The sequence below is a fragment of the Jaculus jaculus genome, chromosome 13 (assembly GCF_020740685.1).
Source record: "Jaculus jaculus isolate mJacJac1 chromosome 13, mJacJac1.mat.Y.cur, whole genome shotgun sequence".
NCBI lineage: Eukaryota > Metazoa > Chordata > Mammalia > Rodentia > Dipodidae > Jaculus > Jaculus jaculus.
In genome coordinates this window covers 37549820-37562730 of record NC_059114.1, presented here as the reverse complement: position 1 = coordinate 37562730, position 12911 = coordinate 37549820, and the positions used below count along the sequence as shown (strand labels likewise).

Genomic DNA, 12911 nt, shown 5'->3' with positions numbered 1-12911 from the left:
TTTCTTCCCTTGAGTTGTTTGGGTCAGATATTTTGTTCACTATGAAGAAAACTTAACTAATAAAGTGACCATTTGACATATTTAAAACGTTCTATTCTATTGGAATTATAAGGAATAGATCCAAATATAAAATATGGTTACAACTTTTTCTACTACATTTGTAGTTTTAACTTTTGATTGACAATTTTCATGCATGTCCATAATTCATTCTGATCATTTCGTCTCCCTTCCCATGAATCCCTTCTTCTCTGAGGGGTCCTGCCACCATCCCAGAGTCCCTCATAGCAACTTGGCTGCAGCATCTTCACTGGAGGAGCCGCTCCTCAGCTCAGGAAGAAATGGAAATTCACTGTTCTCTCAAAACCACTCATTCCGGGGTGGAAACACACTCCACTTACCTAACTACAGGGACTGAAGTGGGTTGTTTTGTTTTAGCACCCTATCTGCACTTCCTGAGCTTTGTGAAGAATCTTCACTGAAAATTTCCTTTAGGTCAGTGCTGTGAACATTCATTAATGAGTCAAGGATGTGGGCTCAGGACACCTAGCAAGATAGACTCATTCACAAGTTAGAAATTCTTTTCCTCTAAGGGTTTGCTTCCATCTGAAGGCCTCAGCTGGAACCTCCAGGTTCTCTGTTCTAAGCCTCCTCTTCCCAACCTGGAACTAATGATCTATTTTTTTTTTGCAAAATAAGCCACTACTAGTATATATATTTTTTCTGACAAGTTCCATTAGGTAGAGATTTTAATAGTAGTAGGCCCACTTTATAGATGATAAAACTGATACTTAGAAAGCTCAAGCAAAAGGTCTAAGTCAATATAAAAACTGAGTTGGACTCTGAACCTTTGACTCTCTCCCAGGACAGTTCCCCCCTTGGGCCTTTTCTTCCCCATGAGAGAGTCACTGATAAGCCAGTTCCTTATCTTATGGCAATAAGAATAATTTGCTCACACATTTTGCACTACATCTTAGCCAAGATGCCAAGGAGTGATGCTCATACACATTGAACAAGCAATTATTTTAAATGTCCATGTAACTCATTCCTTCAGTACCCATCTTTTATATATATTGTTTTGAATCATATTTTGGGTTTATTCACATAAAGTGTATTTCTCTTCTGGGTCCCAAGACATTTTAGTTGGCAGCCAATACATTTGTGGGTTGTGTGATCATATGAAGTTATGTTTCACCTTGAAATACACTAGTGTGGATAAGAAGAGATTGATTCTGCCCTACTGGTGGCAGGAACTTCTGGGCTGGACAGACCCTTGGTCCCCTTCAGTGTAATGCCACTTGCTCAACTACTTCCTGGTGTTCTAGGATGGCAGCTTTTCTCTGCTCTGAGAATGGACCTTCTCTCCCCAGTGATGTCTACTCTAGGTACAGTATCCCCAGGAAAGTGCAGGACAGTGCTTCTGGGGTATGCTGCCCAAGTCAGCACTTGACTCAGTTTCTCCAGCTGCAATCTTCCAGACTCTTACCCTGTGGGAGCTACTTGGTATCTCATATAACATAAAATTCAATGAGAATTTGATTATACTGTCCAATTTAAGCTTTTAAAGCTTAAATCTTTTGACCTTATTTTCTAATGATAAATTCTTAATTTATTGAAAGATATCTAGTTGAGACCTGTCAGGAATGCTTATGTGTCACATGGTTATGATCAAGTTGAACTAATTTGGGTTTCTGATTTATGCTTTCTGTCCAGTGTTAGGAAGCACTATTTTTTTAAATGTCCATTATCTTTTTAATTTTATTTTTTTTAAATGCTTATTTATTTGCAAGGATAGAGAGACAGAGAGCATAAGACAGATAGAATAGGCATGCCAGAGCCTCCAGCCACTGCAAATGGTCTCCAGGTACACATGCCACTTTGTGCATCTGGCTCTATGTGGGTACTGGGGAATGAAACTCAAGCTGTTAGGCTCTACAGGCAAGTACCTTACCTGATAAGCTGTCTCTCCAGCCCCCATGATCTTTTTCTAAAAATATATTTTATTTATTTATTTAGTTGAGAGAGAGACAGAAAGAGGGGGAGAGAGAGAAATGAAACCTAAGTCTAAGAAATTTAAACATTATTTGTGACATACAGAACTCACATATATATGATTATATATATAATTATATAGATGATATTATATCATATTATACATCATATTTTTATTATATTTTGTATATAATTAATATATTAGATTATATATATAACTCATATATATATATAACTCATATATATATATATATATATATATATATATATATATATATATTTGTGTTGAAATCATGTATGACTTACATTTGTTGTAAGCATAAAATCTTCAGCCAAGGGACACCATGTAATAGCTGGTAGTAGCAATTTGCTTTTGCATCCTTTGACTTTCTATCCTTAATTCTTTTCTGAGTTTTACATTGTTAATGTGTCCCTAAAAATACCCTGTGAGACAGGTTAGCTAGTTTGCTGACCTCGGAGATCTTTGTGGAGTGAATGAAAGAAAACAGCAACCATAGCAACCATGATTGTTCTATTGATTACACAGTGGGGAAAACTAGGATCAAGCACACAGCAAGTGTAATCCCAAGGTGCCGCCCCTTTGGAATCTGGGAAGACTTTAGTGGCTGCTATTGTAAGCTTAGCAGTAAAAGCTGTTAGTAAATGCCAGTGAAACAAATTGACCCTTCCAGGAGCTGGTAAGCATTTGTCTCTGTCATGCCTCTAGGCAGGAAGCTGTTTTCTTTGCATGGATAGCAGAACAAATCCTGCTTTGGAGCAAAGTGGGACCTTTTCATATGGTTCTGCTCTTCTTACCTCCTCAGTCCCTTCTCTCTCCAGCCTGCTGATTGCTGGAAGAAGGAGGCGATGATTTATATGTCGTAAGCAGTTCTGACAGGTGCTCTCTATCTTGGCTTCCTCCATCCCAGGACTAATCAGAGGCTTATCTTTTCTTTTGTGTAATAGGGAGCTGTCAGGTTCTATACTCTCCAAACAGTTCAATCACTCATAGGAGGATTCACCTTGGAGGGAGGACACCTTGGCACTGGAGAAGTGAGGTGGAGGCCATGCCCTGACGTGTATCAAATGGTGGCACTCTATAATGCCTCCTGTCTTGGGTGTGGAACATTTACTATCTGAGCAAAGCGAGGCTGTTTCAGAAAGTGACTCATGCAGAGAAGAGAACTTGCATTGCTATCATGGGGGCAAACCAGGTTCCTTAATAAGTGCTCAATATGGTCTGGTCCTAACTTGCTTCACCCCCTGCTTCTTGCTTACTACAACTTCCTATGCTTTGAGCCACTCTCACCTTCCCTCTGACTGCTGTGTTGACTGGTTTGTCATGACCCTGGCCTGTGGCATGTCCTCTGTCTGATATGGCCTTCCTGTCCCCTACAAGCTGCCTGCTATTTCAACTCAAGTATTGATTGCTTGGGGAATTATTCTCTGCTCCCTCAGAATTGATCAAATTCTCTTATCATTTGCTCTCTTATGTACCACGTATGTTTCCTCTGCATCTCCTGCTAAGGTGTTGGTTTTGCACTGAAAGCCAGAGATTGCAAGTTTCAGGGTGGGGCCCGTACTTTCATGTTTGCTGCTCTAACTTCAAGGCCTACATAGTGCCGGGCCCATAGTAGGTATTCAATGAATTGTTATGGAATTAAATAAAGAGAAAAAAGAAGAAGAAATCTAAGTGGCCTTGTCTTTATTTGACCATCAAGATGGGCAAAGATATATTTAAGCAGGACTGGTGTCACAGCCACCTGTGGCTCCGCCTGTCCTGAGGACCTTACTGAGGGAGCATCGACTGTCACGTGCAGCTGGCTCATCACTTCGGCTTCAACACCAATCCTTGTCACACCTGCACTCCTGCTCGGTGGTCACCTCTGGCCAGTTTCTATCATCCTATTGGATGCTGTTCTCAGATGCTGTTTGAATTTGCAGAGCAAATGACTAGAACAAAGTCAGCAGGTTCTAAACAATCTACATATTTGGTAGTAGGCAAGATAAGTGGATGAAGTTTTCACCTTGGGTTTGGATGCATTGGAGTTAAGCAGCCCTTCCTTTACTTAAGTGAATGCCACAGAACTCTAAGTTCCTGAAAATGAGAGAAAGTAGGGGTCATAGTACAAGGAAAAAATGCTTAGAAGGAACTCAAGTTTCTATGTAACAGAATTGACTAACAATGTTAAGCAAGGGTGCCTGAATTGGCATTGACATTACTTAAAAACAAATGCTCAAAACTCAATAGATTTTAAACCTCACAAAAGCAGGGATCATGTATGCTTGTCATGACTGTATTTTTGTCAATGGTAGATTAGACAGAAGTTACATTAGAGGAAGTGGCATATGTGTTTAGAGTTTGTTTGCAGTGCCTAGAGGCTCTGGCTCACCCATTCTCTCTCTCATAAATAAATAAATAAATAAATAAAATGATTATGTAAGCAATGTATCCATTGGAGCTTGGTGTACAATGTACTAGGATCAAAATGATCCTTTCCTGTCTTGAACTTGATTCTAAATCCTTTTGTTTTACAAAAACCAAAAATCCTATGTATAATAAACCCCAGAAGTTCTCTTGTGATTTCAAATTAGCTCTTCATATAACCTGGCAGCACAAAGGAGTGTGACACACACATCTGATCTACTAAGAGAGCCAAAGTGGAAACAATCAAAGTCAGGTTGAGGTCTTGCTAACATTCAAGGTTTACGGAATCATCTACATGTACACACATGCACACACTTGGGCAAGCATGTGTAATCTTAAGGAAGGGAGAGTCACACCCTGCACTCCAGTGACAAAACATTACACTTCAGAGTACTGATCTGATGTGAGGACAATGTCTCTCCCACTACATTCACTTTCTACAGAAGTCCATCTGGAAGAGTCATAAAGGTATCCTTTCAATTTTGCCTGTGTTTCCAACTTATTTTTTTCCAACTTATTTTTAAAAGTGCACCAAAGAGTGCTTTAGATTAAAAGATGGGGGAAATACACTAGTAACTGCTATTTTGTGAAAACCTGTCTGGGTCAGTGTGAGTTAGATTTGAGAAAGTGGCACCATCTGTGCTTGCAAAGCCTGAACAACATGGGTTAGACAGTTTCCCCAAGCCCATTCCTGAAACTCAGCCAGAAAGGAAAATGGACTAGAATTTGGCATAATGTCAAGTGCTCTATACAGGAAGGTTTAAGATAAATGGCACCAGAGGCCATGGGAGGATTCAGATTTAGTTTTGGTCTAGTATAGTTTTCTTTGCCTGATACTAGCAGACTTCTCAGAATCTTACAATTATTGAGGTTGGGCTGTGTACACGTTTCAAAGGGGTTGAGAACAAGAGACAGAGAACTTGATCCAAAGCCAGGTATAGGATTGCTTTTATATTTTTATAGGATCAAATTAGTACTTGGTAACATCCTGATTCCAAGAGCACCTACTGGTCACAAGGCATTGTGTAGACACTTCACCAAGTTGCTGCTTTATCAGCCTGACTTCCACCAACATATAACATTATCTCCATAATCTGGTCAGAGATGAAGCCTTTTCCTGGTGACCCTTAGAGCGCAGTGTTAAAAGCGCGACCTTGGTCAGCATGAACTGGTTAAAGTCTGACCCTGCCACTCAGCAGCTGTGGACATGGCCAAGTCCCTTCTGGCCTTGGAATCTAAAGTCCTCCTTTGCCAAATGGGATAAGAGTGTTGTCTTCCCCACATGGTTATGTCAGGATATAGTGAAATGTTACAAAATCTGGCCACCCGAAGGCCTGGTTTAGGGTATGTGCTTAGTAAGTGTCTGTAGTCGTTACTGTTGGAGCACAGCAGTGAGCATTAAATGGGCTGCCTCCATGACCAGGAGTGAGAGGGGGAAGAATTTGAGTTATAGAAGACATATTCAGAGCCACTACAGAAGATAAGTCTATATAAAATCCCTCACTCAGTGTCAAGACTTTAATAATAATGTTGCTCTTGGATTAATCTGTATAAAACCTTGAGGTGGGAGGAGGTTTACAAATAAAAGCTAAAAATCTGATCAGACTCTCAACCTTGGAGTAAACCTTCAAACCTTAGTGTTGAAGTCAGGACGCACTGCTGGCAGAAAACACCTGACCAAGAGCAGCTTGTAGAAATAAAGGTTTATTTTGGCTCACAGACTCAAGGGGAAGCTCCACAATGGCGGGGGAAACGATGGCATGAGCAGAGGGTGGACATCACCTCCTGGCCAACGTCAGGTAGACAACATCAACAGGAGAGTGTGCCAAACACTGGCAAGGGGAAACTGGCTATAACACCCATAAGCCTGCCCCCAACAATACTATCTCTAGGATGTGTTAATTCTCAAATCTCCATCAGCTGGGAATCTAGCATTCAGAACACCTAAGTTTATGGGGGACACCTGAATCAGACCACCACACTTAGCTTCATTGGTTTTCAACACCTGGTCATCTTCAGAATTCTGGGCATAAGTAAGCTCCGTGACCATATCCCTGAAGATTCCGAGTAAGCTGGCTGGGTGGAGGGAAACCTTGGATGCTCCCCAGGTCTGATGACTGACTATCCATGTTTTGGATTTTCTTAGTTCTACTTATCCTTTTCATCTGCCTTCCTATGAAACAAAACAGAAACTTACACATGTCAAGTTACCAGCAGCCTCTGCTATCTGCAGGACAAACTGTTCTTTCCCCTACTGACTTAGATGTATTTTTGGCTTGAACTTTTCAGTGCATAAAGCAGACATTTGATGTTAATAAGAGGCAGAATACAGCCTGAGTTTTGGAATTAAAAAGACATGAATTCAAGTCCAAGCACCATGACTTACTAACCTTTTTTCCTTAGACAAGCTCCATTGCCCCTCTGACTTCAGATGCCACATCCCTAAAAATGGGGACAACATTGCCACCTACATAGATTTATAGTTATAGATCAAATTATGCAAAGTGTTTCTGGAACACAGCAGATGCTTGATAAATGTTAACTATAATTCCAACTGAATTGGTCCCTTTGGCTAGTACCAAATACAAGCAGCACTGTAACCCTGGACATTAGCCAACCATCAGAATAAACACCACACTCCTCACACCTGAAAGGCAGAACATGAGGAAACATGGCAGGTCGTCTGGAGACTGGCACCTGAGGTTCCTGCAGCACTTTCTCATCCTGTAACTGAAACCCCACGACACAGACACAATCAAATAATGATGAAAATCAATAACGATAACAGAAATTATTTTCATAATCACAGAGTATGTGCACCCTGCTGAGTTACACACATCACATGCCAGTCTTCACTTTTGGGGCAGTCAATCAATGGGAGATCTCAATATCTACCCACAGAGGCAGGAGGGGAAGATGGAGCTTTGTATGAGAAATCACCCACACCGAGCGACACAGTCTCCAAGTTAATCTAATCCAGGGGGGCATCTGGGTGCCATTGAAAGCCCGTGAATATAGAAGAGGCTTGATTGATTTTTTTCACTGTGCTAGCCAAACATTCCACTGTTATTTGCGACAAATATCAAGGAAAGATGAAACCATGAAAGGATTGTATATTAAGCCCCCAGAGCAGCCATAAATCAGAAAATGAAGTCTGACAAAATTAAAAATGGTCAGAGGAAGGCTGTATCTGTGTCCTAAGAGGCCTTGGCTATCACAACATAAACTCAAAATTAAAACCAGGGCAGTAAAAGCTAATCCTGACTCAGCCAGTAATGTGCCCTGAAGCTTAATTGGGTGAGATACCTGGGCACAGGATATTGCTGTTTCTTTTATAAATGAACATTCACATCCACATCACTAGAAGGAAGGAGGTAGTGGTACAACTACTCTTGCCTGACAGATGCAAGGCCCTTTCCACTAAAGCCCATCTATTTCTAAAGACATGTCTTGGATTTCCCTTCCCCATCCTGCATCTCCTCCATCCTGTGCATCCTCTGAGCTGCCATGGCAACCATCTGTGCTATCTCTCCTCTAGTACTTGAAATGTGCACCACAATTACCTGGCACTTGCCCAGAATCTTGTCAAAGCTATCATTTCTTGGAGTTCAACTCAGACCTTCAAAACCAGAATCCAAGTAAATGTGTGCTGGAAAGCACACTGGGTGACACTTCTCTCTGAGAGCCATTGCATAAATTGCTTTCCTGGGATGGCCATAAAGCCCCTTGTCTCTTTCCTGCATCTTGAGGACAGAGGGTTTCATTTATCTAAGGCTGACTTTGTGGTACCTGCTTAGTATGGTACCTGCCACACAGAAAATGTTCAATAAGTTCTATGTGTCATGCTCTTACCCTCTCGGCTGTCTAAGCCAGGGACAATGCCAAGGCAGTCCTACGTACGGACAAGAGCTCTAGGCACAGACAGAGCTGCACTGCATTCTTGGATCTGCTGCTGATTATCTTTGAGGTCTTAAGTCAGTACTTACCTCTCTGAACCTGTTTATAAATCTCTAAAATGGGTGTAATACCTAAGTCACAGGATTATGATAAAGAGTTGTAAAACGTATACAAAACTAATTAGTTTTAGGTTTATCATGATGAAGAGCTGAGCAAATGTAGCAGCTATTGTTAGCTTAGACCGACAGTGTGTTTATCCAGCTCTCTGCAAACAGATCAAGTAGCTAAAGTGGTAGTTTGATTAGGAAGATTGCTCTTTACGGAAAAATAAAGCAGTGTCTTTAGTCAACTCGCCTAACCCCATGACCTGTAAGTAATAATCCTTGATAAGCTCCCCTGTGGAGCTCAGAGCTCGTGGACACCATATTGGTTTGCTATGGTGGCTGAGATTGGGGCACAGGTGTGTCTAAGTTATCATCAACAGTATTTCAAACACCAGCGTCATTTTAAGAAGAAAAAGTTTAGTTCTATAGTAAATACAATGTGACCCAGCTGTGAGGAAGATAGAGTGGTAATTGTCAGGAGGAAGGTGTGTGAAACAAGAAAGGTGAGCATGTAACTGGTGTTGCTACCCGGTGACAGAAAAGCCTGAATAGCCCTCATGCCTCCCAAATCAAGCTCATTAAGAAAGCTCTGATAAAGAGTTATGAGAGATGAAAATCAGTAAATTCCTCTGTCTTTGCCACAAGCAAAACCTGTTGAAAAAAGGAACAAAAATCACCATCAGATGTGGAGTCAGATAGACTAGGATCAAATCCCAGATCTGCCATTTTGTAGCATGAGAGTTGGTTAAACTTCCCGCTTACTCTGTTTATTCACTGTGACTGGATACAACCACATTCCCTGCATTGTTCTTGCTGCTGGGGCATTGTAGTCCATCCCTTCATAAAGCATGTGCTTTGCTGGGGGACAAGGGGGAAGACAGCAAGGAACAACTGGTATATTATGGTGTGCTAAAACCTAAGGAAGACGTCAAGAGAAGGACACAGAGAGTGACTGAGAAGTGAGTGTGCCACAGTCTATCAGGCAGTGACTGACAGGAAGCGAGGCACTACGGCTTCAGATGACCTGGAGAATAATAAACCTACCTGGGAAAGTTACCCTCAGAACTCATGTATAAGGGCATGCAATCCAGTAACGAATATTCAGTAAGCACTCAACAAACAGTGCCCATTACAACACGTATTCCCACTAGCTGCAAGGGGTGTTTGGATAAAATCCATTGGGAAAAACTCATTATAGTTCCCTCATTTTCCATGAGACAGGTTATGACAAGTCATATCTTGGGAGCTCACACCTTTGAGACTGTATTATAACAGGTTAAAAGGCAAATTTCATTCTGGCTAGCTTTCCAGTGCAAAGGTAGCCCACTATAATGAGGGTCACAGTACCTCTAGGCTCATCCTGCAGGGATACATGTGCCAAGCAAGATTTCTACCACCCAGCTCCCATCCCAGGCTGATTAAGTCACTTGAATACTAACTAGTCTTGTTGCCTAGAAAGGGCTCTGGGGGCCTTTTCCTCCTGGGTATTAGGGACCTGGGAGAAAAGAATGCTTAAGAGCTTGCTAAGTATAGCTGCATAAGACCCCATGTAGTTAGCTTCTCTATGCTGTCGTAGTCAGGGACTGGGAAATTCAATAACTGTGAAAGCGTGTGTGTGTGTGTGTGTGTGTGTGTGTGCAAGAGAGGGAGGGACAGAGAGTTATTGTGAGAGCACCTCTGACCTGAAATAGTAATGGCATTAATAATTAAGGAGAACATTTCAAATGCCCAGCTGTATGTCACAAACGTTGAGAGCCCATGGCTCCTGAAAGACACTGGGCAAGTCACTTTCACTTTCTGAGCCTGTGCACCCAATTTAAGGGTCCAGGTCCTACCACAGCAAGGTAGGTCGAGATCTCCTTCCCAGCCCTGCATCACTGTATGTATGGGACACAAGCGTGGGCATCCCATGTCTGAAATGGGCATCTCAGAAGTGAACTTTGGCTTCCGGGGCAGCCAACGTAGATCAAGGAGAGCAGCATATTCATGGGACATAGAATACTCAGTAAATGCTACAGTCCAGCATTTCACTGTCAAGTACCTGTCCTACCCTCCTTATTGTGTGTCCTGCAGATGATTCAAGGCATTCAGTAAGAAGGTACTCTGATGTGAATGGTGTTCTACAACCATGAGGTGCTATTCAATCACCATCATGATCATTTCTGTGGATGTCATGACACCCAGTAGGTCTGCATTCTTCTCATCAGCTTTTGGGTAACAAGTGATTGGATTTGAAAGGGTATTTTCCATCAAAAAAAGAGTCCCATTCACATTCCTGCTTTGTAAGGCTGATTCTCTCGGAACTGAAAGGGAACAGGTTCATTACACAGTGAGGATTAATTAGCTGTCGGGCATTATTAAACGTTCTTACTTCCAAGATCCATGTGGAATGGGAAACTGAAAGTGAGCAAGAGGTGATCATGGCACAGGGAGGGGGGAAGACATAACTGCTGGCAATGCAAAATTCAAGAGCAAAGCATGTGAGTAAATTATAGTCTGATTAACATCATGTCAGCTTGCTCTCTGTTTGGAGACATTGTTCTGAATCTGTGGTTTTCAGGATTGCCTTTCTTTCTTCTTTCTTTCTTTCTTTCTTTCTTTCTTTCTTTCTTTCTTTCTTTCTTTCTTTCTTTCTCTCTTCCTCTCTCTTTCTCTCTCTCTCTCTCTTTCTCTCTCTCCTTCCTTCCTTCCTTCCTTCCTTCCTTCCTTCTTCTTCCTTCTTTCTTCCTCCCTCCCCCCCCCTCTCTCTTTCTCTCTCTCCTTCCTTCCTTCTTCTTCCTTCTTCCTCCCTCCCTCTCTCTCTATTTCTCTCTTTCTTTCTTTCTTTTATTTTCTATTACTGGGCCAGGGCCAATGGTCCAGGTGGCCCAAGAAAACATGATTTGGAAGGAGCACTCCTGAAGACTTGGTGTCCATGAGTGCTGGATAAATCCTCAGCAGCCCATCACTGTGCCTAGCAGACCTGTCAAAAGCCTCTGATGAATGCATGCGTGCATGGACAAGTGAACAAATACACAGTGAGCTGACCAAGGCACACAGTGACCCTTTTCCATGTCTGTTTGTGCACTCAGGCTGAGACCCTCTCCCCTCCCTGCGTCCCCTTCTTAGGGTTTGGTCTCCTGTAAAGCAGCTGCTGTCTGAAAGCACATTTTATACTTTTAGATGTCTTTGGGGGCTAGGGCTGGGGCTTGTTCCAACATGTGCTTGTTTCACTGTTCACACTGAACAGATTCTAAACAGATTCATCACCCAGTCCAAAACCACCTTAACTTATGCATAGGGAGGCTTCGCCCAATAGCTCAGTTTTAGAAATCTGTTTTACTACCATCTCCCTACAAGGCCTTTATTGGCTTTCTGAACCAAATTCTCTTTCTTTCTCCTTCAGTCAAATGGCAGTTCCCGAACAACCCCTGTCTGTGCATTTATCTTACTACTTAGAGCCTTGGACATTAGTTTTATAAAGACTCTCTTACCTGGCCTCTGGGCAGGCGGCACAGGGCAGGGGTGGGGGGAGCCGACTAAGGGAGCTTTCTGCACTGAGAGCAGATCCCACGTGCTGAGTGTACCAGCCACAGAGGAAGGGTTTTCTGCCATACACCCACCTTCAGAAGTCCACAGCCATAGGAATTATGGCCTCCATGTTACACGGGGAAAGCAAACATGACTAGCATAACTAAAGCTAAAAAATTGACTATCATGGTTTGGATGTAAAGTTTCCTCACAAAGGCTCATGGTGAAAGGATTGCTCCTCAGCTGCTGGATCCAATAAGTGAGAAATGATTGAATCTTTGTTGAAGCTCTGCCTTCATCACTGGGTCAATCCATTGATAGATTTATAATTTAGTGGTGTTATTGGAAGATGAGGCCTTGTTGGAGAAAGTAGGTCACGGGGACATATCTTTGACAGTACCCTGTCCCTGGTTCCTTCCTGTCTGTCTGTCTCTCTGCTTCCTGGTGACTCGGAAGTAGGCAGCACACGCCTGCTGCCAGGATGACATTCCTCAGCACAGCCCTAAAGTGACAGAGCCAGCTGACCATGAACTGCAACCCTCCAAAACCAATCCTTCTTTACAGGATTTCTCTGAGGCATTTTCTCACAGTGGCAAAAGCCTGATACGAGCTGAGACTCTGGTAAGTGGTAGCACTGAACTCCAGGTCTGAGAGATTCCAAGGCTCATGTTCTAGATGCCCAAACTCCAGCTTGCCACTTGCGCAGTCTCATTCCCTGTCCCAAGTTCAGAAGGTGCTCCAGGTATGTGAATAGATCACTAAGAATATAGCAACTGATGGCAGGGGCCATGTGGAAAGTCCTTGGGGACAAAAGAAAAGCAAGGATTTGTAGCCATTAGGGCCTGGCACCTTTCCCACTCCTCCATCTGCCGCTAGATATAGGTACACTGGAGCTGCCCACTGTCTTCCATCACACATTACGGTTGCAAACTGCCGCTGCAGCCAGCACGTGCCCAACCGTAAAGGGCCTTCCCTGACCCAGG

General features: G+C 42.6%; 1 protein-coding gene across 2 annotated transcripts in view; it reads right to left on the bottom strand.

Moving 5' to 3' along the window:
• Ppp2r2b (protein phosphatase 2 regulatory subunit Bbeta) overlaps positions 1 to 12911 on the bottom strand; it is a 480227-nt gene that overhangs the window by 89719 nt on the left and 377597 nt on the right. The gene's annotated exons all lie outside the window — the stretch shown is intronic.